At 43.1% G+C, this 25,382-nt stretch overlaps 1 protein-coding gene across 5 annotated transcripts in view; it reads right to left on the bottom strand.

Moving 5' to 3' along the window:
- The window catches only part of Meis1 (Meis homeobox 1), a 139,424-nt gene that overhangs the window by 60,748 nt on the left and 53,294 nt on the right, over positions 1-25,382 (bottom strand). The gene's annotated exons all lie outside the window — the stretch shown is intronic.

The following is a 25,382-nucleotide window of genomic DNA, read 5'->3' as shown; positions in this document are numbered from 1 at the left end:
AAAGAACAAGGTCTCAGCTCAAAAATAATCACGTCTAAAAAAGAGAAAAATGTCTTCCAAAGATCAGTACGAAATGCAAAAGGCATGGAGGGTAACAGCCATCTCTGGAACGGCTTTGTTGCCATGGTAATTATTCCAATGTGGGTAACACCTCTACTGGGGAGTTCCGTGTGGTGGCACTGTTACTGGGGATCTCTGCCTGGGTATTTGAACTCCATATACAGTCACTGACGTCAATTGGTGAGACAATGCATTTAATACAGCAGCTACTGCCACAGGTGATCTATCTTAAGATTGGTAGGATGGAGAAATGCAGGCAATCCATCACATAAGCAATTTGCCATAGAATGCTTCAAAGGAGATATAAAATTTTTCTTAGTGTAGCATCAAGTTTGGTACAGGAAAACCCCTGACATATTTTTTAATTCAAAAATAATTACTATTGAAATAAAATAAAAGTAATGCTAGAATTGTATTGCACTAATAATCTGGGCAGTTTCTAAAACATCTTCTTAAAATATTGTACACTGAGATGTCTCCTGGTAACATATTTCTAATGGATCCTATTTTTCTGCTGGTTTTGTTATAAACACTTGAATTGTTTATTTTAGGAAATATTTCAGCTCTGTGACTCAATAAAATGACAATATAGCTTTCCTTTAATAATCCCATACTTGACAACATGAGAAAAAGAGTGTTACTCATATAATCACAGGAACAAAAGTAAGTCACAAGATCTAAATTAGAAATACCTATTTCTGATCCTTACAGGAAAGTCGAAGGACAAACAACACTGGACTAAACCCGCTACACTGATGGGTGGCTGTGCTCTGACACATCATCTTCTCACCAGGGAACTACCTGAGGCCCTCTGGCCTGTCTGAGTTTTAGAAATAAACTTCTAGAAATGGACGGACTGATCTGGGCCCAGAATGAAGAACTACAGTGGCCAGGCTTAGAAATGCAGTAACGACTATACCCCAGGGCACACTCATCCCATTAAATAAGTCACTGGGAACCTGTGGTCCAAAGAGCTTGATGCTTTGGTAATACAATTTGCCTGATAACCACCTGTTGGGACTCATCAGATTTTCTTTCCTGGCGTCACCACCTCCATGGCATGTTTCTACTCTAGATACTCAGCGCAACAAGAAATCTCTGTTCTGATTTTGCTTATTCTAATCACCTATAGTAATTACATTGCAAGTAAGTCTTCAATTTTTCTTAACGGTTCTCTCAGGAAACCCACTCCTCACCCCTGTAACGTGAAAAGTGCCCCCCCACCCCCCCCCCCGCTAGTGTTTCTCAATTGCCTTGATGTGTCCTGAGATAAACTCCATCCGGTGTGAAGCAGGTGGATTCCAACATTTTGACTTTTAGTAGAGATACACCACACTGTGAGCTTTGGCAGAGCTTCTCAGAACATAAGCTTTTATAAAAATTCTTAATTTTAGTGCATTTAACATCTATAAAGTTGTGAGAGTTGCCCAGCCTCATAGAATGGGTTCTCCTTAGAAAAGATCACAGAGGCCCCCAACTCCAAGGCCATCAGCCAAGTAATGAAGAAAGTCCTGTGTTTCAAGGTCACAACACTGATGTTGGGGTCCCCAGTGAACCAGACACCCACACACCCAAGTTGATGCTGCCCACTCTTTATTTGCATAGCCAAGTGCTTTATGAGAAATCCCCTTGGGTTTGCCTAATAAATTCTTTGAAAGTCCAGTATTTAAAGAAGCTCTTCTACAGAGAAGCAATTCACCACATAAAATAACAATTCATTAAAGAAACATGAGAAAAGAAAACAACTCCACACCATTTAAATTTGCAATAGCTAATCCACTTGCGATATGCAGAGGGTGGCCAAGGAAAAGAAACATATGACCCGATCAGTGATTAAAAATGAAAAGCTTCTAACCTAACAATACTGTTTTCCCCACCTCTCCATGATAGGTTTCCACCTTCACAAAAATAGCCTTTTTATCCACCTCAAACCCCTTCAGATTAATTTAGCAAGCAATGCCTAGTGCCCGCCTAAGAGAGAATTCATTGATAATTTATGGAAATATCTACCATAATCCAGTGGAGATGACTTTTTTCCAGCTTTGTGCATTAATAGATAATCAAGGCCTTCAAGCAGCCTTAGTTTCCCATTACCTCGGGCAAAAGAATTCCTGAAAGCGTGCCTTGAGGGCACCTGAATTATATACTCCATTAGGAGAGGGAGGCTTTCTGCATTCCACGGGTAACACTCCCCAGAACCTTTCCTGTTTATTTCTGCTGTATGAAAGCAGAAGCATTAGGAACAGAATTTTTTAAGTGAAGACTTATGTAGATACAATGGAGAAGCCTTTCAGGCGGGAGCCAGATCACCCCTTCAGTCCCTGGCAGTGACCTCTCCTGAATAAAAGGTTTCTGTTACATCATTAGCTCAAGCCAAAAACAGCCCCGGCTTAATGCACAGTTTGTTCTTCCTACTGTTTTTAGGCAAATACAGCTACTTTACTCCCATCTGGGAGGGAAATTACACTGCTGGGCTGTAATCTAAGACAAGATTTTCATTGGAAGCAAATGCTTTCAATCCAGTGTAAATACTGGTGCATGTTCAGAAAGCCTAAAACAATAAACCTTGCTCCTTCCCAACACGGTTAGGGAAATGGAGAAGATGGGGGCTGAGAAGAGCATAATAAAACAGAGTATTCTAAAAGCAAACACTTTCATAGATTTTAATAAATTGTTTAACCTCTTCCACTTTCTAGAATTGAAAATTGATCTCACAGCGTCTCGACCTCAGAGGAGAAGTCTAAATGGTCAATTGTACCTTTAGCATTTCAATTCACTCCGCAATTTGATACAGTCACCTCGATGTGGTCTCGGGAGGATTTATTTCCTTTTTTTTTATTTTTTTTTTTATTTTTAAGATCACTACACAAACTTGGAGCACCATGGCCGACCACACGGCAGCAGGCAGCAGCTCTGCAGCCCATTTGTAAAATGTCAGCCGCGACTTCATTCCTGGTGCTGACTTCTCCTGCCGCCAAATGAAGGCAAACTGAAAAGGTGGAAATAATCATAAAAATGATGCTACTCCATAAACAAGCTTACGGCCTCATTAGGGCAGCAGTGGGCTCCAGTGGGTGATTTATGCTCGTTTTGCTGATGCTATGAGGAAATGCCACAGGGCGACTTTAGCCAACTGCTAATGGTTTCTGACAGCTTCTTAGCAACTAGTGCAAGCAACGCTGTGGCGTTTGCTAGTGACAGAAACCGAAAATGTCATATTATCTGCCCATGTGTCATGAAGTCCGTGTGGCAATTAACTAGTAGGCCAGTGACTGAGGGGCCAGAGGCTCCTGAAAATGGCCTTTGGCTATGCACAGGCAGCAATGGCTGCCTGCATGCACACTGCTGCCCGTATGCAATATTCTAATGCAGAAATCCACTCCTGCAAACTTCCCAGGTTCTGATGAGAGCAGGCCAGGCCACTCACATTCCTTTCTTTCCCTCACCGACGTGACTCTCTGGGCATAGGCTCTGATGCTAACAGAAGACTCCAGAGGATTCCGCCTTGCTCTGGTTAATTGGCGGTACCTGGCCCTGTGCTTTTGGACGCCGCATTCGAAGGTGCTAGCTTTTCTGCTCTCTCACAGATTAGTCTAAAAGGATTGAAGATCACTGAAGCAGACTCATTGCCTGTCAGATTGCAAGAAGCAAAAGAACTCTGCACAGCAAAAAAGATACTAGTCCACCAACACCAGGCTTCTAACAAGCAGGGAGAGACTCTTGGCCACACTTTGCAGTTTCCAAGCTATCAAAACCACGCACTATATGTCAAACTGTCAAACCTTTCAGCGTGGGCCATTTGCCCTTTCAAATAATATTTAAGGATTGTTTTTACAAAATTTTATAGGCCATGGTCTAGCAAAAGAGGCCAACCAACAACGAAAGGAATTTGTACTACAATTCTGCTGTGGACAGTCTCTGGGGAGACCTGGGCCTATCCCTGTGGAGCAAGGCAGGTGACCTGTGGCAATTCCCAGGCTGCCAGAGAGCTCAGATTTCAAACCCACTGAACTCAAACATCCCAAGTCTCCTATTTAAGCATGCCTAGGCATTTAGACTCTGCTGTCTCCTGCCTTTCAAGGCAGGATAAAGCAGCATTTATTGTACTCAGACTATTCAATAGGTCACAGTGGCCAGGTCAGCAGGGAATTCCTCTACACACAGGTCCAAGCTCTGCTCCCCCTTTTTTTCTTTTTTAACTATCTTCCCCTTTTCTCCTAGGACTACCATTCCCCAAAACCTACTGGAAGAAAAGCAAAAACAAAACCCCAAAAAGATCCTAAGATTTAGATCCCAACTCATGGGAACTCCACATGTCAGTGGAATGTCAGGTAAAAATAAAGTGGGCGGTGTGTGACAGAGGCAAAAGTCCTAATGATGGAAGTGCACTTTCAACTGTAGGGCACATGGAAGTGTGAGGTTAGGACCCCCTTGTTTTGCTGGAAGTTACCAGACGATCATAGATTCAAGAATATTGTCATTTACAATTTTGTGTGGAGACCCCATAGTTTGGGGTCATATCCTATTCCTTTACTTTTCTTCTCTTGTGGTGTTTAGGAATAACACTGTCTTGTCCTCAGAGGTACCTAGATTCAATAACAAATGTCATTGGTAATTGCAGCTTTCAACTTTGGGGAAATTCTATTTTGTCCAGAAAATGGTCTAAATGGTCATTTCAAAACCAACTGAAGATGGCTAAATCTTCCTGCAGAGGGGATCACTGTCATATTGTCATATGTTGTGACTGTGGACAGACAGAGCAGGACATTAAGGGCTTCCTTTTTCTCTTGGATCTTCCACAGTAAATCTACAGAGGGAAAAATAAGGTCCCCTTCAGCAGGATGACTCCAGCCTCCCTAGTCACAGGTGCAAATGCCTCATCAATATGGAAAGGCTACGTTTCTTTTCAGTGGTCAAGTGTGCCTGGTGCCCAGGAGTGCCAGAAAATGCAAAAACTCACCCCCAAATCCACTTCTCTAGATCCTGGGGTACCCAGTTTCCCAATAGTCAGGTAGAATAATGCCTCTGTGTTATGTTAAGAGGAAAAATGGCAAAATTTACGAACACTTCTTCCTCAGAAATGATCTAGAATGCTTCAGAGATCTTCAGGAGTTGTATTTACTGTCTTCATTTCAAATGCACAAGAACTGCCAGAATCATTTCTCTGCATTACACATCTGATCATCACCCCTGGCACTCACAGACCGTCCATGGTACCCTTTGCCATTAGGATGGAGGTCATAGCTTTTAGCCTGGCATGAAGGGACTTTCACAGCCTCTTTCCCAAGTGTGTTTTCAGCAAAGATTTTGCCAAGACTCGGTATGCTCAGGCACCAACTGCCTGGTCCTGAGCCTGTGGGAAGCTCTCTCTCAGCACTCTGCGGCTCTCAGCTCTTCATGGTTTCTTGGGCTAGTTCTTTCACTGAAGCAGGCTTCCCTTCCTTCCTCTAGCACTGTGGCAAGCTTCTTGGTGACCTTTAAGGCCACGCTCCACCACTATCTCCTACATGAAGCATTTCCTGGACTCTGGCTGACTTATTGACCCAACACTGGGTGTTTTTATTTTTCGTTACATATCCACCACTCCCCGCCAACCACTCAATACATCATACTTTCCTAAGACCACCAACTTTTAGACATGGTTTCTTGACCTCATTACAGCAGGGGCCAAGTCATCCTTGTGTTTGTTTCTGAACCCAGTGTCATCACAGTGTAAAGGGAACAGTGTGCTTTGGTGAGTGGTGAAAATGTTTTTCCCACTGTGCAGAGAAAACATGACTTTGATTTCCACCTGTTACATTTCTTTTCAAGACATACATGAGTAAAAGTCTTGGAAAATCCTCACTCGTGAAATTTGATAATGTAGAAGGCATAAGAGATATGCATTCTCCAGGATTTACAAAGTGTTCTCAGACTCTAAAGCTCCTCGTGGGCAAAGAACAGCCGCACAGTCACAGTGTCAGAATGCTTGCGAATGCTTCCACAGCCCTTCACAAACAGGCCAGTGCTTCCTGTAATTGTCACTTAAAATGTCTTACCTAACTAAAGGATTTTGTGGTTGGTACAGTTTTCCTGAGTTCAACATTAAAAGATAAAGCAAGGGCTATTTGCTTCCTCTTTATTTTCCTATTGAAATATGAATAGTCTTTATTTATTTTCTAGTTTTTGTGTAGCAAAGAAATTCAATTGGTTTTAGCAGACAATTTGGTCCTGGTCTTAAACTTCCAATTTAAACAATTGTTAGAAATCTAAAATTCTTGGAACTTTAGATTTTCTTAGCTTTTCCAAGAAATGGCACCACTGTTCCCCCAGCATTCCATACACCTGCCTTAGCAATATTTCAGCACTGGGTTGTCTGAGGACTCAGTGTCTGTGGTAGAGACAGCATGGCAAAGGTTCAATCTTGGGTGACAGCGGGAAGAAGTTTCGGCAGATTATAAAAGCATATCCCAAGGCTTAAGTCTTAGTACTTTTGCTGTTGTTGTGTTTTGTTTTTAAATAAAGTCTATGTAGCCCTGGCTGTCCTGGAACTTGCTATTTAGATCATGTTGGCCTCAAACTTACAGAGATCTTCCTGCCTCTGCCTTCTGAGTACTGGGATTAAAATTCTGTGTTACCATGCCAAGCTTATGTTTTAAATAGGAACAAAGTATACTTCAGGTATCTTCTAATCAGCATCTAATATTACAAACAGATGATGATCAAAATCAATGATTAACTTGTGTGTTTTATATTCACTAGGATTCTGTTAATTTCTTGTCTTCCCTTCTATAATTCTGCTCAAACTCAAGTGATTCATGTTGCCTTGTTCTTAGTTCACAGTAATTCCCAGTTGACCAATGGGAAGCATGGAAACAAAGCAGGGTCTGCCAACCACAACTTTCCTTCAAAGTTTGAGAGGATTCTTGTGTGAAAGATACGATAAGGAGTTAGTTATGGACTCCTGCTACCCCTGAGCCAATTTCTAGCATGTTCTTCACAAACGGTGTGTGATACAGACACATCAATGGCACAGATAGGACAGGAGGCACTAAGAATGAGAGTCAGATCTACGGCCAGGCCCACTGGCACCCACTGGATTTACCACACCTGAAAATGGAGGGAGGAGGAGGACAATGTATCCAAGACCAGCTGGGGTTACACTGTGAGACCCTACCTCAAAGCTACAATAAAGAAACAAAGTCTAAATCACCTCAAAATACACATGTTCCTGGCACTCAGAAATAGCTCTAAATTTTACCAAAATTTGGCTCTACTGAAATTGGTCGTGAGATTTCGGCTTTGTAGGTGAACTTACATATGTTAAATGATGGCAAGAATGGGTTAATGACTGTGGACAGAGTTCAATTTTCTTCCACCCTTTAGCAGACTCATGATACTGCAGAAGCTGAAGATAATGTCTCAGCACTTGCAGAAAACACCTCACATTCTCATTTCAAAGTGACCGCCCCCATAGAAACCCATCATTCGATGCAGCTCTTGATACTGTCACTGCTGTTAACAAAAAGACACTGCACTCCCACTTCGGCCCAAAGACCCGGTCGGTGCTGAGCACGAATGGCAAAGGGCACATCTGCGGTCCTACCGCTCCGAACAAGCCCTAGCTCACCCTATCTTGGAAGCTAAGCAAAGACAGGCATGGTTAGAACGTGAATGGGACACACACCGTGAAGGGCATCAGCAAGAGTTCCCAATCGGAGGACACAGAAGATAAACAACGTAATCACAGTGATAAATATATAGTCGCAAACTCATGTGCTTCGTCAGACAGCAATAAAAACCCGAGAGTGCATGACCTGGACTAGAGAGAACTTCAACCGAAATCGGAACAGTTGAGAGAGGCGAGGGCAGGGGACCGAAGACCCCATTCCCACTATAGCACAGGAAGAGCGGGCCCACAGGCCTCAGGCAGCGCCACCCAGTCACAAAACTCACTGGGAGCGGAACCAATGACACTGGACAGTTGGAAAAACAAGAGTGATAGTCTTGTGGGTCCCTAGGGTTCTGGGAATTCTGACCTGCCGGGGGAAGTCTGTGGAGCTGCCAGGGCCTTCTCCATCGTGTACCAGAATATCGCACACATTTCTTCAACTAAAGCTCCACTCCAGTGTGTCCCTTTCTAGTGAACCTCACATCTTCTCCCCTTCCAAACTAGGGTTGAAGAATGCAGGGTGGGGTCGGGGAGGTGGTTCAAGGAGTAAACGTAGCAGCTGTCAAGCCTAACAATCCCACTGTCAACAGCGCTGACCCTACAGTTTGACCTCTGAGCGCCACATGCATGCTGTGGCGTGTGTGAGTACAGATCCACAAACACGAAGGAAACGAAGTAGTGAAGCCTTGAAAATCAAAAGAGGGAATAAGGGCCAGGAAAGCAACAAGGCCATTCGTACAGAACCTCGCTTAGACACCTGGCATGCTGACAGGAACCGGTAACTAGGCTTCTTGGAGATTCAGAATGTGTTTCCGCAGAGGTGGAAGTTAAGACTGTTGTTAGGATCCAAGGTCAGCTCAGCAAAGGCAAAGCAATGCATTAAGTCAAGCAAACGCCCAGCAGCCTGGGGGTCCTGGGCACAGGAAGTCAAGTGCCAGCCTGAGGAGGAAGTCCGTTTCCTTTCACATTTCTGCAAACTGGCAAGAGCTGAACAATGCAACTACCCTTGGCGTCTCCTATTCTGTGTCTCTCTCATTGTCTGGTGCCCCTTCCCTGGAACTCCTAAGTGCTCCAGCACCTAGGGAGGCTCTTCTCCTTCTGCTTACACCTGGTCTGCTCTGAATTTGCCTTCATCTTCTCCCACTGGCCCAAACGCTCACCCTTGCATCCTTGTGGAGCCAAGCCAGATTGTAAGTAGACCATCTGGGGAGGTTCCAGTCAGAGGTAAAAGGAATCACTCACACCGTTCTCAAGTTCCCGTAAGTATTATGGATTTTAAATAAGATTGCTGCTGGGGATGGTGGGACAGGCCAGTAGTCCCGGCACTTGAAAGGTGGAGGCAATGGATCAGAAGTTCAAGGTCCATCCTCAACTACATATTGAGGCCTAGGGTGGCCTGAGCTACGTGAGATCTCTCAAAAGCCAAAAATAAATAAAGGAAGATGTGTCAGCCTGACTCCTTAAATGATAGAATTTCAGTCAAAGTAAGGAAGGGGGTCCAGAGAGATGGCTGAGTGGTTAAGAGCACTGGCTGCTCTTTCAGAGAACCCGGATTCAATTCCCAGCACCCACATGGCAGCTCAAACCTGTCTGTAATTCAAGTTTCCAGGCTTCTAACATCCTCACACAGACATACATGCAAAACACCAAGGCACATAAAATAAAAATAAATTACATATTTAAAAAAATAAAGTAAGGAAGGGTTTTAAAACCCATAGCTTGCATTGGAAACGATTGCTTTTTAGAATCAATCTAAACAGTTCTCACAAGGGCCCAGTGCATTTCAAAACTGATCATCAGATCTCATCACCACCACTTCATATACAAACTCCCAATTTACTACCCTCTCCCCTTAATTCCTGACCATATTTAGGGAGCTGTATTTCTGAACATGCCAAGTTTTTTTTTATAGACATTGTCATCACTGTGGATGATCCTGTGGATGTAATACAGTGAAATATGAGTCAGAGAACATCCGTGGGTATATATAGGTCAGTCATAATTTGGGTGTTTGTATGTTGGGGATTGCCAGCATGTTGAAATAAATTTGGAATTACTTCTTTGGCATAAATAACACATTCAATTAAGCATCTATCACTTCATGAGTCTCCACTGTCAACACAAATAATGTATAAAATGTAATGGGGTGAGAAATGTGGAAAGAAACCAACCAAATAGCTAAGATCCCAAATGGAAATGTTTATGAATTTTTGTGAAACACACAGACACAAAAAACATTCCTAAATCTCCAAGTGTGTCTGGCAGGATTAAATGAAGATTGCAGACTCTCTACAGTCATAGGATATAAAACTGTCCACTGAAGTTGCTCGAATCTGTACTTACCATGTACTCAAGACTGAGTCACAATATAATACATTTATATGTGTTGGTGTTGACTAGAATAAAGCACTATGGGCAGATGCAACAGAAACTGAGAAATCAAGTACATTTACAATGCTTCCCCCATCCACTTGAATCATTGTAATTGGTTCTTTTGAGATAAGAATATTATTTTTTTGGAAATCTAATGTGTCTTTTTGACTTTACTCTCCCTTAGGGAACAGCAGCAAATTAGTTGCCTATACACAGGACAAATACCAATGATGAATATAAAGAGAAAAATAGATTTTACTTATTTTTTTCTCTGTTCAGCATTTTTTAATAACTAAACACCATGGAGAATCCTTGCAAAAACTGTAGAACTTCTTAATAGAATTTTGGACAGTTGCAGATGTGAGCACGCTACAAGATATTACTGAAATTTTTATATTGACTCTAATCCTAGAACAAAATGGAAAGACCCCCCCAATTGAACACACTTACATATGTGAAAGAAAAGCCATTCAAAACATGTTCTGGATCAGCCACTCAGGGAGCGCACTGAGAACCAAGGCCTCAGTTGTATAAAGATAACTTAGTAACGCACACCACGTCTTGGAATGGTTTCCCCAAGTGTGTAAATTATGTGCTAATGAAGGTCTAGAAGGCTCTATGCAGCCATGGCAATATATTTTAATGGAGAAAATATTATCAAGCTTGGAATCCTATAGGTAGGCAAGCAATGGGCACACGTGTGCACATATACACACATATTTAGCGGTTATCAGGAATGTGTGCATTTATATACGTGTATGTGTGTGTGTGTGTGTGCGTGTGTGTGTGTGTGTGTGTGTACACATCTTTTATAGATAGAACTTCTTTATCTATGGTATATAAAATACTCTTGAAAAGTAGGAAACCAACATTGTAGGGTCCAGGAAGAGCTCAACACTAGTGATTTTTACATAATTCGGTCTGTGTAACACTAAGTTAGAACCATACACGTGGCAAAGCTCAGGACCGGAGGAGCTATGCTTACTATACAGAGGGTTCTTAAATGCTTTCTCTTCTGGCTTCCTGCCTCACAGTTTGCAGTCTGAAGGCTTTGTAAAACTACAGTATGATAAAGAGACTAAATAAATAAATAAATAAGAACTCAAGAAGCAGTTACACCAGGGAATGTCAGCATAGTGAAAAACAGCCCTCTACATGCTTTGCTTCAGGGCCTTCATAAACAGAAACACACACCACAGAACCATAACTCATGTGTCTACTGACTTCAAATCATATTAAAATATTTGTTATAGTCATGTACGACAGAACGTATTACAGCCTTAAAATATCTTCACCGAAAACATCTCTAGAAGTCGTAACATTTTAAAAAGGAGATTTCTGTTTGTGCGGACCACATCATTCTGGAGTGACACGGAGAAGCCAGGATGTCATGGCTTTTGTAGCGGCTTTCCCCGTGTGTGCCCTCTCCTCCCTACATAGCATGCTGCCTAATGTGCTGCACCTCCACCCTGTGACTCTCCAGCTTCCTGGACATCAGCCCTCAAGGCACTCCTGGGTGCTTTCCTCTTCTTCCCTGATGCCTTTTCATTCTGTTCTTAGTGGTCAGGAGGTCTGAGGGAAGATGTCGGCATGAGGTGTGACACGGGGACACAGCCATCTGAAGATGGAGCCCAGAAAATGAGAGCACAGGACTCCACAAGGAAAAGGATCCCAAGGCAAAAAAACTGGGAAAGAGGAAATGCCCAGGATGGATAGGGAGAGAAGAGACGACACTCTGTCCAGTTAGATTGTTTTACGAAGTAAGCTCGGGCAAAGCTCTGAAATAGGGAGCCGCAGGTGTTTGAAGAAGAATTAAGAGATATTAAGTGTGTTAAATATAAGTGAGGAAGAAGAAATGGCTGAAAAGGAGATTAAATGAAAAGATTAAGAAAAAAAAACCTTAGGACTCTCTTATTGTGAAGCCACCACCTAAAAGACTCAACAGTTTTCAAAAGCGGAGAATTCCCAGCATGCATCTATTATTGTACCTAAGCTTGTTTCCTTTTGATTAAGGAGGCTCTAGTTCTTTTGTGGACTTGTAGTGCCACTCATACTCGTGACTCAGTTAATTAGGGACAAGTGCTCGCCTTTCAAAATAAGCACACTATGCACACTGGCAACTTTACTTCGGTGGACAGAGAAAGGGTAAAGTGAGCCTTCTCCATAAAACCAGCCACTCCCACTTTCTTGTGCACATAGGTGTCTGTGATCTTGTTAGCTAGCCACACAGATGCAGTGCATTCCTTATGTTACCCTGGGGCCCGTAGCTGCCCTACTGCCTGTCCAAGGGTGTCAATCTCCCGATGAGATTACAAAGGATCTTTCCCTCTGGACAAATACAGCCAGAAATGTGTTGGGTGACACATACCTCCCTCAAGAGAAACAGGGGAACTGGATCTGGCCACTTCGTGCAAGGAAGAACATTCCTCACCTGCCTGCCGGGCTTCATTCTGAGTCAGTGCATCACCAAGACTGACTGGCTTGTGGCAAAAAGCAGAATCATCTCACCTCTAGCTGTTAGGGGTCTTAGAGTCTCCTCACCTTGTACCTTATCTCAGTCCTACTTGGCAGGTATCAAGGTCAGATGATGAGGATTCAGATAGACTCCACCATCCCCACTTAGCACCTGTGCTGAGCTCTTCAGCCTCTCCCAGCCCCAAGCCTCTCTTCTACGCCTCTGCAAACAGTGAACCTGGCAGCTTAGACTTTGCTAGGCATAGGGGGAAAAAAATTCTCAAAAAATGTTCACCACCTCATGGGGCAGTGGTGGCGTAGCTCAGTGAGTGGGTGCTTCTGCATTTTCCATTGGAGACTTTTTTCGAGCAGAGGCTACCACCGATCTAAATCCTTCTTCTAGAACATGAACGCCATCTCTGCTACTTCCCCCGGCTTTTTCCATCCATTTACATTCCTAGGTGCCAAATCTCTCCCCAATATCGACACCACTCTCTTATCATTGCATGCTTCCTTTCCTTTTTCTTTTTTTCTTTTCCTGCCCTGCCGCCCCTTTTCTCAAGGAACCTTGAAGTGAGTTTTGGAAGTAAGTGTGCCTCAGAGAAAAGTAGCCAAGCTGCCTAAACAGCCCATGAGGAAAGCAGGCAGCTGCTGGAGCCAGTGATGGTGAGAAGTTTTTACTAGTCCAGTATTCCCTAACCCACACAGGCTCCCTTAGCATCCCAGGAAGGATGGAACCCTCTGTATGCCGTGTTTTCTCCTATACATACATCCTTATACTAAAACCCCACTTGTAAAGTAGGCACCAGAAGAGAATAACAACGACTAATCATGAAATTAAACAACTATAAACAGTAGATTGCAATAAAATTCACTTAAGAATTATGAACTGTTTATTTCTGGAACTTTCCACTTAATGTTTGTTTGTTTGTTTGTTTGAGTATGGATAACTGAAACTTTGGAAAGTAAAACCACATATAAAAGGGACCACGGCACAGGCTTTGAGTTCTCCCACAAACCAGGTTAATCCATAAATTATCCTGTTGTTAATGACAGAGGGGTTGTTTACTAACAGGGACAAAGTTCTGTCTTTAAGACAGAAAAATGAGATACACGCTAGGAAAATAGCTTTTCATCTTCATCTGGATCATAGCTTCTTAAATTGTGGGTCATGACCCTATGAGATCATGTGACTCAATGTAGGGATTTTAAAAAACAAACCAAAAAATTGTTAAGAGTGAAAGATCTCGGAACACAAAATCATCAAAAATGTATTCAAACTCAATGTGAAATGAATCTCAGATGTTTCTGGGAGTACTTGGCTGTGCTGGACCATGCAACTTCACTGCAGCCTTCGTTGCAACACCGAGCAAGCACACTTTGTGAAAAGAAAACTCACAGAGAAGGAGGCCCAAAACACTCCGTTCAGACTCGAGATCACTGTTAAAAACTGCAGTGCTTTTAGTATGCACAAAAAGTGTTCTGCTCCTATAGAAACGATTTTTTCCATACCACCACTCCTCAGCATGCATCAGATTAGTCTATCTCTGGATTGTATTAGGTTTCTTTTTAAAAATTGCTGTTTGGGTTGATAACTTGATTTTCATTTAAAAAAGAAAAAGAGGACCTGCCAGATGGCTCAGTGGGTAGTGCACTCGATGTCAAGCCTGATGATGTAAGCATCATCTCCAGAAGTTGGTGATGGAAGAAGAGAACCCAGATCAGAAAGTTGTCCTTTGACCTACATACACTGCCATGGTGCATGTATGTATGTGTGTGTGCATACACACACACACACACACACACACACACACACACACACACACTAAGACATAAATATAAAACCAAAGATGTCTAAAGTATGACGTGAGGTTAGGAGAGAATTTCTAACAATAGAGACATTTCTAAAATGGTCCTAAACATACTTCTGTCATTTTATACTGCATATTTGTGTAAAACAGTCTTCTCAGCATTGGTGATTATAAAGTAAGAAGTATCAATCAGCTCTGAAAATTGTTGAAGATTCTGCTCCCTGTAGTATCAGATACTCAGCCACAACTTAATTCTTTATGTAAAAGTAACTAAGCACATCTAGGTCACGTGCGTGCATCTGTGGTACTGAAGATTGAACCTAGAGCCAGAGCATTCTGGGTAATCACCCTTCCACTGAGCCCCGCCCCCAGACTCATCCATCTTATGACTATGCAAATTTGCTTTAGAACAAATTTCTCATGTGATTTATTACCAGAAAATGTTTGGTTAGAATATCTACTTTATACACCTGGGGTCATGTAAAAAGTTCTCCAGAAGAAATGTGTATCCTGTGGAGAAAGTGTAAGAAGATTTTTGTCTGGGTAGTCAGATTGACAGACAAGCTAAAAACAAATTGTTATGATATATTGCATGGGGGACCCCAAGGGTATCCCGAGTGTGCAGGACTTCAAGGGGCAGGTCAGAATATTAACACTAGGACAGTGACTAGATATGGCAAGGATCTTAGGTAAAATAATACTTGCGAAAACTTTATAAGTTAAAATTCATTTGTTCATGGTAAGAAGCAAACACTCAATTTTTTGCCTATGTTTAAAAAAAATCTTTGAGCTGGGGCAGTGATGGTGCATGCTTTTAATCCAGCACTCACGAGGCAGAGGCAGGCAAATCTCTATGAGTTCGAGGCCTGCCTGCTCTACAAAAGTGAGTTCCAGGATAGCCAGGATTGTTACACAGAGAAACCCTGTCTTGGAAGAAAAAAGAAAGTCCTCAAGCTGAGTATGCTGTATATAGATCCCTATGCTTGGACTGCAGCAAGAGAAGCCCTCGAGTTTGAAGTCATGAGAGACTTAGGAAAACCCTGTCTCCCCAAACCAACACCGAAAGACAAACACACAATCAAATTTGATTCATTGTGCCTTTTTCAAAGTGTTTTAGTAGCTGGCAGAAGTTACCCATTTACTGCCCACTCTGGCTGCTGAGAAACCAGATACCTTAAGGTGCACTTTTCTGAGCTGTCTTCTGTCATTCGGGTAGAGATGGGGCTGGGACCAGGCTGCCGCAGATAAGGAATACAGATCTTTTGGAGATTTGAACAACAGCCTAACCCCCTAATCACTCCAGAACCACCCTTCCCTTTTAACCTCCTTAGATGAGATAAGGTCCAACCCGGCCTTTCCCTGACCTCTAGAAGCTCTTCCAGGGTGTCAGCAGCCCTTCCCCCATTCATTCCTACAGGCTGTCACAGCTTCGCAACTTCCCCTGAATCTTATCTGATTTTCCAGGCAGGGAAGGAAGGCATGGGATGGTGGTTAAGTGCACCTGAGTGAGAGGAAGTAAAGAGGGCTCACTGGGAAAACCTTGACATGGACAAAGAATACAACTGCTAAATGTTGATGCTCTAGAAAGCTCACAAGAATGGGAAACCACCTACCAGCTTTAGTTCTCCAGAAAGCCGCATTGCAAAACCTTGCAAGAATTTGCCTAAACTTACTACCTCCAGGCAGCAAGGACAAAAATCCTATTAAACAACAACAACAAAACAAAAACCAAACTCCACATACAAGGTAGAAGCAGGGGAGGAAACTCCTCTAGAGCACACCCCCTTCCTACTCTGGGGGCCTGGGTGAAGCCACTAATGAAATAAAAACTGTGTCTTGGACTGACTGTCCAGCCTCATTCTAGAATCTTCCAGGATCTCTCTACGTCAGCGATCTGAAGACCTGTTGATGAGAAACCCAGCAGCCATCTTCCCTCTGACTTTTGACACTGGAGATTCACACTGAGCGGACATGGCAGGCTGTTCAGCCTGAGAAGAGGGAAATGGGGCGGATTGGAAGCGCAAAGGGAATTTGGGGGGTTTTTGTTTTGTTTTAGAATTTTCTCAGTCTTTTTGAGTCACAAGAGGAACCATCTCCCTTCCCCCCAGGGAGAGGAGGACAGAAACACAAACAAGCTAGCTACCTTTTGAAACGTCAGCAGAAACCCATGTGTGCCCCCCCATACCAAGAGGCGGCGGTGGTCCCCATGGAAACCACATTCTGCACAGCCTAAAAGATGTGAAATTGACAGAGGGGTTTCAGCTGTGAGGTCAAAGGACAACAACCTGAAATCCATCTGGAACAAGAAGGTACAGAAACTTGGGCTTTGCTGGGATGTAACTGTGACCCTTGCACTACCTCAACTGGGAAGAAGTCTGTTCCATTCCTCTCTGCCAGCCCCTTCTTTACCAGGACAGAATGAGCAATGGCCATGTCCTCACAAACAGACGTGAGAATGCCAATCCCAGGCCTGTCTGACTTCTGAGTTGGCCTGTGGCCTAGAATTCCTTGCTGCTGGCCCCACCTAACAGATGGGGTATGCCAAAATGCCAGGCCCAAACTTGCTAAACCCTTTGGACACTCTGTCTTGGACCACCCAGCTGTCTGTACAGAGGCCAACTTCTGTATCCAGGTTAAGCACTCCAAAGTTGCATTCCTATTAATATGGGGGTGTTTCTGCCCTGTCCCATCATTTTCTCTAGGCCCAGTAGCTCTGTGGTGCTGGGGCCCTAGTAAGTCCCTACAAATCCTCACCATCTCCTACCTCCTTCTCACCTGGAATTCAAAATTTGTTAATTGCGCCAAATCTGTTCAAACCCAGGTAGTCTGAGAGAATTATTTCCATATTGGATACCAAAAGTGGGTGTGGGAAATACAGCCATTCTCTCCGTGTCTCACTCTTATCCAAAGAATTCTTTCTTTCAGAAGCATGTGAGTAGAAACACTCCGTGAGTGCCGGGCGGTGGTGGCACATGCCTTTAATCTCAGCACTTGGGAGGCAGAGCCAGGCAGATCTCTGTGAGTTCAAAGCCAGCCTGGTCTACAGAGCGAGCTCCAGGAAAGGCACAAAGCTACACAGAGAAACCCTGTCTCGAAAAACAAAAGCAAAAACAAAAAAGAAAGAAAGAAAGAAAGAAAGAAAGAAAGAAAGAAAGAAAGAAAGAAAGACAGAAAGAAAGAAAGAAAGAAAGAAAGAAAGAAAGAAAGAAAGAAAAAGAAAAGCAAAAAAGGAACACTCTGTGAGTTCAGCATCTCTGTAACCATCTGGTTTTAAGTCTCCTCCTGTGTGAGCCAGGCAGAGCAGGGAGAGCTGCCTGATCTGAGCCAATCACAGGGAAGGTGGGTGGGTAGTGGGTCTTAGCTGGCCCACAGCCGTGTACACCTTCCAAGACCCAAGTATGAGCTGGTTAAAATATATCCAATTTTTTAGGAATCGTGCTGTGGGAAGATAAAGGAAAGCCAGAGAAACATAGACATTTTTAAGTTATGGAAGATGATTGTTCTCCTTTTAAAACTGAAATTATTGTGGGCGTGCCAGATGACAGGAGTGGGCAGTCCTGCGTGCCACAGCGTGCAGGCAGAGGTCAGAGGAGGACTTGGTGGAGTTGGTTCTTCCTGTCCACCTTTTTGTGAGTTCTGGGGATCCAACTGAGGTCACCAGACCTGTGCAGCAAGTGCCGTTACCCACTGATCCCTCTTGTCAGCCCCTCATGAGACTGTATTAAATGAAATTATGGAGCTGTTTTAAGAGGTCATGCTCATAGCCTCTCCTCTATACCTGCTAGTCATCCTTATTAAAAATAATAATATACAATTTTTAGAAAAGGACTGTGGGTGTTCTATAGTAGCAGGCTGTTGGGATGGGGGGGGAGGGTAGTGAATCCAGGCAAGGCCTTCTGGAGGTTGGCAGTGAATCAAGGGCAAATTCCCAAATGCTCAAACAGTGACTTCACAACATTGGGCCCCTGTTGCTCATCTTTACAACACCCCCACTTCCCCAAATGCATGAATTCGTGTCTAACCTCCAGGTCACAACTGAGACTGAAGTCACTCCTTTCTGTATCATCTTTATGAAGTACTTCAATTGTGCTGAGACTCTCTGCACTCGTCCATAAAAAATGGCTAGTGAGAAGGGACTAGCTAATTCAGAATATTAGTATATTATATGCGCTGGCATCACATTCCACCCACATTCCACCCATGGTCTGTTCATACACAACTCTGCTCACTGTGTCCCTCAAGGCCTGACACCAGTGAGCAGCCAGTGTTGGTTGAAAGAATGGTAAACCAAGATCAAATCTATTTATATCTCCCTAAGATTCTTTAAGGCAGTTTACAGAGGATAGGCCCACAGAAAAGAGTCATAGCCTTTTAAAGACTTTTTTTCTCTACAGGAAAGTGTTAAAATTTCTTGTCCCCAGTTTGTTCCATTTGACACACACACACACACACACACACACACACACACACACACACACACACAGAGAGAGAGAGAGAGAGAGAGAGAGAGAGAGAGAGAGAGAGAGAGAGAGAGAAAGAACATACAGTACTCATTTTAGGAAAAGTTAGGAAGAATTGGGTCGTATGTTCTAGGACTTTGCTAAATCCTCATTTCCACATGGGGAACAATGGATTGATGGGTTGACTTGACTGATTGAGAGCAGAAGAACTGTTGAGAGTACCTCTTCCAGTCTGCCATTTCATTTCACTACAGATAAGGACTGAAATGTTAGCATCGCTCACCTCGTTAAACCTGTATTTCCATGCAGCCTATCACATCCCCACCTACATGTACTGAAAATAACATGCTTTCCAGGAACTTCTAAACTTCTGTTCATATTGTCTCCAAACGAATACAGATAGCGTTTAATATCTCTCTCTCTCTCTCTCTCTCTCTCTCTCTCTCTCTCTCTCTCTGTTCTTAAATGTGACTAACTTAGTACTGTATGGGTACTCAAAAGTCAAGATGATCATTTTACGTTTAATGAAGAACACTGGTATTTTTAGCTGATCTGTGTATTAGAAACTGTATTAGAGAGAATGATAGTAGCAGGCCGTGTGGCTTACAGTTAGGAGAACCGTTGTGTGCAGCAAAGGCAGAGTCAGTCAGAAATATTTTGTTCCTGTTTATTTGCAATGGGCAGAAATTAACATGACCAGAAGGTATTTGTTTAAATGACTCCACAAAGGGTACATGAAAAGTAACTATAACCTCTTGCCTTATTTTACTATTGATATTGGGATGATGGTAAGAGAAAAAGCAACATCATTTTCTGAAGATAGAGTTGAAAGAGGAATTGTTTCCAAGGAAACCACTGCAAGAAGAATAACAAGATGGAAATTGCCCAGAAAGGTGACTTGGGATCTAACCCATAAATGGAAAACAAGATGCAAACCTCACACTCAGAAGGTAGCAGACCCATGATAAACTGGAAGGGGACACGTTGGAATGGAACTGCACTACGTTTTCCTGTCCAAATGTTAAAACCATTGCTGGAAGAGTTCTACAGTAGAAGAGCAGAAGCTGGAATCCCAGATACTGCTCCAATTGAGGCCTTGGAGATTAGATGATGGAAAAGTAAAAACCAGCGTTTCCACCAATCACAGCTACGTTGGAGTGTTAACGGGTGACAGGTGATCTCTCAGGAACACAGGGGTTATAGAATTTAGAGTCTGGATGTCATGGGTCATATACTGATGTGTGCATCTGCTACATGCACCTTTGTCAGCATGGTCCTCAAATGACCCTGAAGTTTAAAGTCCACTGGTAGAGTATTGGCTTCCTCTGACTCTTCTGTATGAGGATGGGGGTGGGGGTGGAGGGATGGGGGAACACCCATGTGTGTGGCCATGGGTAGAGTAAAGCTGCAGTAACGGACTCCCAATGTATTCAGCAGTACCACTAAGATGCAGTTCTAATTTCAGCAACGAGGCAAACTTCCAGTCACACTTCACTAGCACCTACATGCAACATCTTGACGTTAAAACAGGACAGCGCGATCTGCAGTCCCCCAAGAAGCTCTCCATGGCTCTGCTCCAGGCATCTCCAGCAACAAACTGAGAGGAGCTGGAGATGTTTGGGTGGCCCCACCTGAGGACTTGCATGCAGGAGCTTAGCTGTCCGAGAGGCAGCTTTTCAGGGACAAGATGGGGACAAGCAACCAAGCGGAAGCTGTACTGGCCACACGTGGTGGCATCAAAGGCAGGAAAGCAAGCTGCACTGGAGGTTGATTGATCCCAGCATCAAGGCACAGTCCCACTTTAGAAGCCTACCAAGGAGGTCTCCACCCTGTGCTCCTGGATCCAAACAACCTTCAGGCTGCTTTCTGACACCTGCAGAACATGTGGGATTGTGTCTGCATAGGCAGAGCCAAGCCAGTTCACACAGATTCAAAGTTGTAGGGATGCATGGCAAGCTGGCTGTCTCCTCCGATTTTGTGGGATGAAGATTGTTCAAAAACTTACTCACATGTGCACACTAGAGTGCCCCTGAAGCCACTGCCCTCTTGATCTTCTCTCACACTCACAGATTCACACACACACACACACACACACACACACACACACACACACAAATTCTTACTTCTTTCACATTTTAATGATTTTTTTCCTTTCAAATTTAATTCACTGTACAACTAGCAATTTATGACAGGTTTGTTATCAGACACCTGCAATAAGTTCTACTTTCACAATGCTGTCCATATCCTAGCAGTATGGAAATTCCTTTGCAGAGGGTGACGGGTGGTGCTAATAATCCTGTGTGTGTGGCCGTTTGTGGATCAGGCAACGCACAGGAGAAGGGCATCCAAATGAACTGCTCCTATCCTGGGATTCAAGGAGATATGCTAAGCTCCAAACATCCTGTGACTATTGAGCCAGCAGTTCAAATGGCTGTCAAGCAAGTTTTGAAAGCCAGAACTTTGATAACTCTCAACCATGCATTCTGATGGCATTTCTTGGCCTAACTTGATAGATTGGTTCTGAAAACATACACTAATTTTTAAAATGCAAAACAGATTCACTTGTTTTAAGGTCTGCACAAACAACCAGGAGAGTGGAAACAGCCTAAATAAACAATGTTGTTTTCACCCAGGCCTGAGTAAACCGCCCCACTGTCCTCCCAAACTGCAGGAAGCCTCAGAGCAAGCCTCCCGCCCCCCAGGTGGACTAAGATGTACCTTCCACGGGATGCACACTATTATTTTCAAACATAGTGACATGAAAGGATCTCACAGTGAGCAAAAGTAGTGAAGTTCTTTTCCGACTTGGAATTGAACAGGACAGGGAAGTCCAGCCTCAAACAAGGCCCAAATGAAATGAACGCAGCATCAGAGAGATGTGAGGCGAGGCACACTGGACGTGCCCTGTCCTGCTTCACCTTTGACCCCAAGATGGTTCCTACAGCTGTGTACCCATAGAAGGCTGTGAGTGAGTCCGGAAGAGCCAGCCCCTTGCTTCAGTGTTTTATAGCCACATTGGGCTAGAACTGTTTTCTATTCCTCTCTCACAGCCCCCCCCCCCCCCCCCACTGCAAAGGCTGGCTTACTTGATGCATTTTTCTCTTGTTGTAACAAAACTATATTTAAAAGCAACAGGAAGCTTTTACTTGGGAAGCTGAGGTCTAAGCACTCAGCGGCGAACAATGACCCGAAAGATAAAGATGCCACGTAAGAGGTAGGGAACAGACCTCAGCTAGTTTCCTGCCGAAGCTGACTTGTGAGCATGTGTGAGGCCACGATAGGACTAACAGTGCTGTTTTGCTTTTATTTACTCCAATTTATTTGTTCCTGTGAGAACCTCTATAAAAACAAAGTGTGGGGACAAACAATAGAAGCCTGCCCAGCTCCTCCTTGCCAGGGCTTTTATTTTACACGCTATCAAATGTTTCCATCAGTGGCATCCAGCCCATTTATTCAACTCTGAATCATACCCCAGGTCATATTGTTGGGGGGGGGCACCTATGCATGGCCACTGTCATTGAGGGAAACAGACAGAGGTAGCAGCAGAGGGCGGGGTTCCTCGGCCACCAGCTCTCCCCACAGACATGTGGGCTAAAACTTTTAGAAAGTCAGCTTGCATGTCCTAGCCGTCTTCATCACTGCCACACCCTCTTGAGTTGGAGGGTTCTTGGACCTAGGTCACTTGGAGGTCAAGCCTTTCACCAGTTGTTAACACAAAGCTGCCCGCCAATCCACCCTCAAAATTCGTCTACACAATCTGTTCTCATTTGCAAATGTGCTAGGCACATTGGATTTTTCCCAGTTTTTAGGGAGCTAGCAATCCCTTTACTGTGATGTGGTCTCAGTGACACCTACAGAGGTCAAAGACTCTTCAGGGAGACTGTAGACCCGGAGTTTACCAAATATGGAAAGGTAATAGATTTTGACTTTTTCATTTTTAAAGGGGGCTTTTTAAAGTGTTATTCTAAACCAGTTGAACAGATCACTTTATCCTTTCATTGGCCTTCAAGATATGCTGTCCTTTTAAGCACTTTTGTGCAGTCCAAACTACGTTTTTGCCTCTCTAAAAGAGATCAATATTTATTCAGATTGATTTGTAAGATTTACATGTGAAAAATAGATAAAATTGGATCAAATATAAACCAAAACTAATTCTGTCAACTCCCATGAAAGTCAATAAAGCCAAAATAAATTTAGCAGATTTCATCTACCTACATTTGAGAATTGTTTTACTTCATTATTTCTTATAAACCTACTGAGCAGAAATTTGCTTACCTCTTACCCAAGCTTCCCTAACTGAGACAATAAGACTGTCTATGGAATATTTTGCACTTGAATATTATCACCAGGACAGCATATGGCGTTTATCTTCATCCTCTTTGTAGGCTAAAATTAGCACAATGCTCTAGCAGCATTCTACACTTGACTGGGACCACAGTGAAATGCTCTACAATGCCATTGCGTGTTCCACATCCTGCCAGCTTCCAATAGTTAAGCAAATTGGCTGAGAGTTTAGATTAACAATTGCAGATACGTCTTAGTGCAATATAACCCCTAAGAAATGCCAACAGAGAAATCAGTGTGAAAATCCTTTCTTCGGGTGCCTGCTAAGCTAACTAGTGTGTTTTAGCTACAAAACAGTCCAAATCTTTACCCAGGTTACTGCTCCAAGTGGAATATTCATAAGCTTCAAAAAGCAAGACACTTTTGTCTCCTTCGATAACTAGGGCTTGCTTTGCTATTGGGTGCACCAGAGTCGATTTGTTAAAACCCCTCTGTTGTAAGAATGAAATATGCCTTTTCTGAGGATTAAGTAAAAGGGATCCGCCTGCAGTACTCTCTCTACACAGGAAAGTAGCTACTGGCTAGCTCTTTGAAAGGATTACACCACAAGCCATGATTTTTAAAAACAGTGTAAGGGGTTCAAATCATACATCCGTTTTAGTCGGTCTGTAGCGGTGTTAATTTTCTCATCAAATAGTTAAAAAAAAAAGTCAGGAAGAATTAGCTTTGAAAACACACAAAGCTGGCAGGTAAGCCACAGGGGTTTATTTACATTAGGAAAGCGGAACCTCTGTTTGTCTCTTCTCTCCTCTCCCACTCTTTTATTTATTAAGGCAGATGGTGCATCAACATGATTTTGTCACAGTATTTGCTAAGTAAAACCAGACTGAACTTTCTCTCACTCCTGTGTGCTAAGATTTATTGAGTTGCTTCCATAGATTAAATCCAAAACTACAAACAATTCTGGCATTGCCAACTGATTTTTATCAATAGGCAAATTATTTATCAATTAGATTTTAGATTTGAAAATTTGTCTTTGTTCTTTTTTTCCAGTCCTGGGGACTGAACTTAGAGTCTTAATAAATGTTGTGTTAGACAAGTATTATACTGAGTGCAGTTCCAGCCCATTTTTTAAATTTTTATTATTATTTTTTAAGACAGGGTCTCAATGTTTAGCTCTGGCTGGCCAGGAAATCACTACATAGACTAGGCTCCACCAATAATGTTGAAGTGGGGAGAAGTGGTAAAGTTGATTGGCTGTAAACAAATAAAAACCTACCTATAAATCTAGTTTTTTCTCCCCATATCCTCCCAGAATCAAGCTATTTACTCTCAATAGACCAGAGATATTTTGTATTTTATTTACTAACTATAATTGCTATAAAACCTAGTCTTCAAGATACGTAAGGTGCGTGCATGTGTGTGTGTGTGTTTGTGTATGTGTGTGTGTGTGTAAATAGTATTTGTTAAAGTGTATCTGTTATACTAAGCATTGGCTTGCTGTATCCTAAAAATTTACCAAGTAACCGTTAGTATTCTGAAATTCAAAGTCCTGATACTTCCCAATAGGTTCCTCAAGGACAAAAGATCACTGTAACAAGAAGAGTCCAGAACTGTAAAACGAACTTTGTTGTTGAGCAAACTCATTCCCATCTTAAGTTGGCTCCTCTGAAGAAACTGTCTTCTCCCACCCCATAGGACACAGACATCGTGCAGCTCCAACCTAATTCAACCATCAAAGGGGGCACACCATTGGATGTACCACCCTGTCTGACACTGGAAAAGTCACTCTCTCAGACTTTTTAATATGTAGTGTAGAAAAAAACAAGAGTAGATTATTATTTTTTTCGAGACAGGGTTTCTCTGTGTAGCTTTGCACCTTTCCTGGAACTCACTTGGTAGCCCAGGCTGGCCTTGAACTCACAGAGATCCGCCTGGCTCTGCCTCCCGAGTGCTGGGATTAAAGGCGTGCACCACCACCGCCCGGCGAGTAGATTATTTTTTAAAGGGTCCATGATTCCAGATCTCTTCTCTATTAGCCACAGTCCCATTGCCTCCTCAGGACAAAACAGTTGACTAGAAAGTCACTTGAGCACATGGAGTCCTGTATGAGTGGAAACCTCAGCGGCCAAGGCTAGAGTGACCTCCATCCTGACACACAAAAGATCTTCGAGAAATCCCTCATAAAAGGAAGACACACTAGAATAGCAACCAATTGTCAATTTCTTCTTATGCCTTCCCTCACACTCCGATGATGCTAATGAGAGCATCTCTCTTGCCACAGAGAAA

The sequence above is a fragment of the Peromyscus eremicus genome, chromosome 10, assembly GCF_949786415.1.
Source record: "Peromyscus eremicus chromosome 10, PerEre_H2_v1, whole genome shotgun sequence".
Classification (NCBI taxonomy): Eukaryota; Metazoa; Chordata; class Mammalia; order Rodentia; family Cricetidae; genus Peromyscus; species Peromyscus eremicus.
The sequence above is the reverse complement of the archived record's forward strand: the minus strand, read 5'-3'. Positions and strand labels throughout refer to the sequence as shown.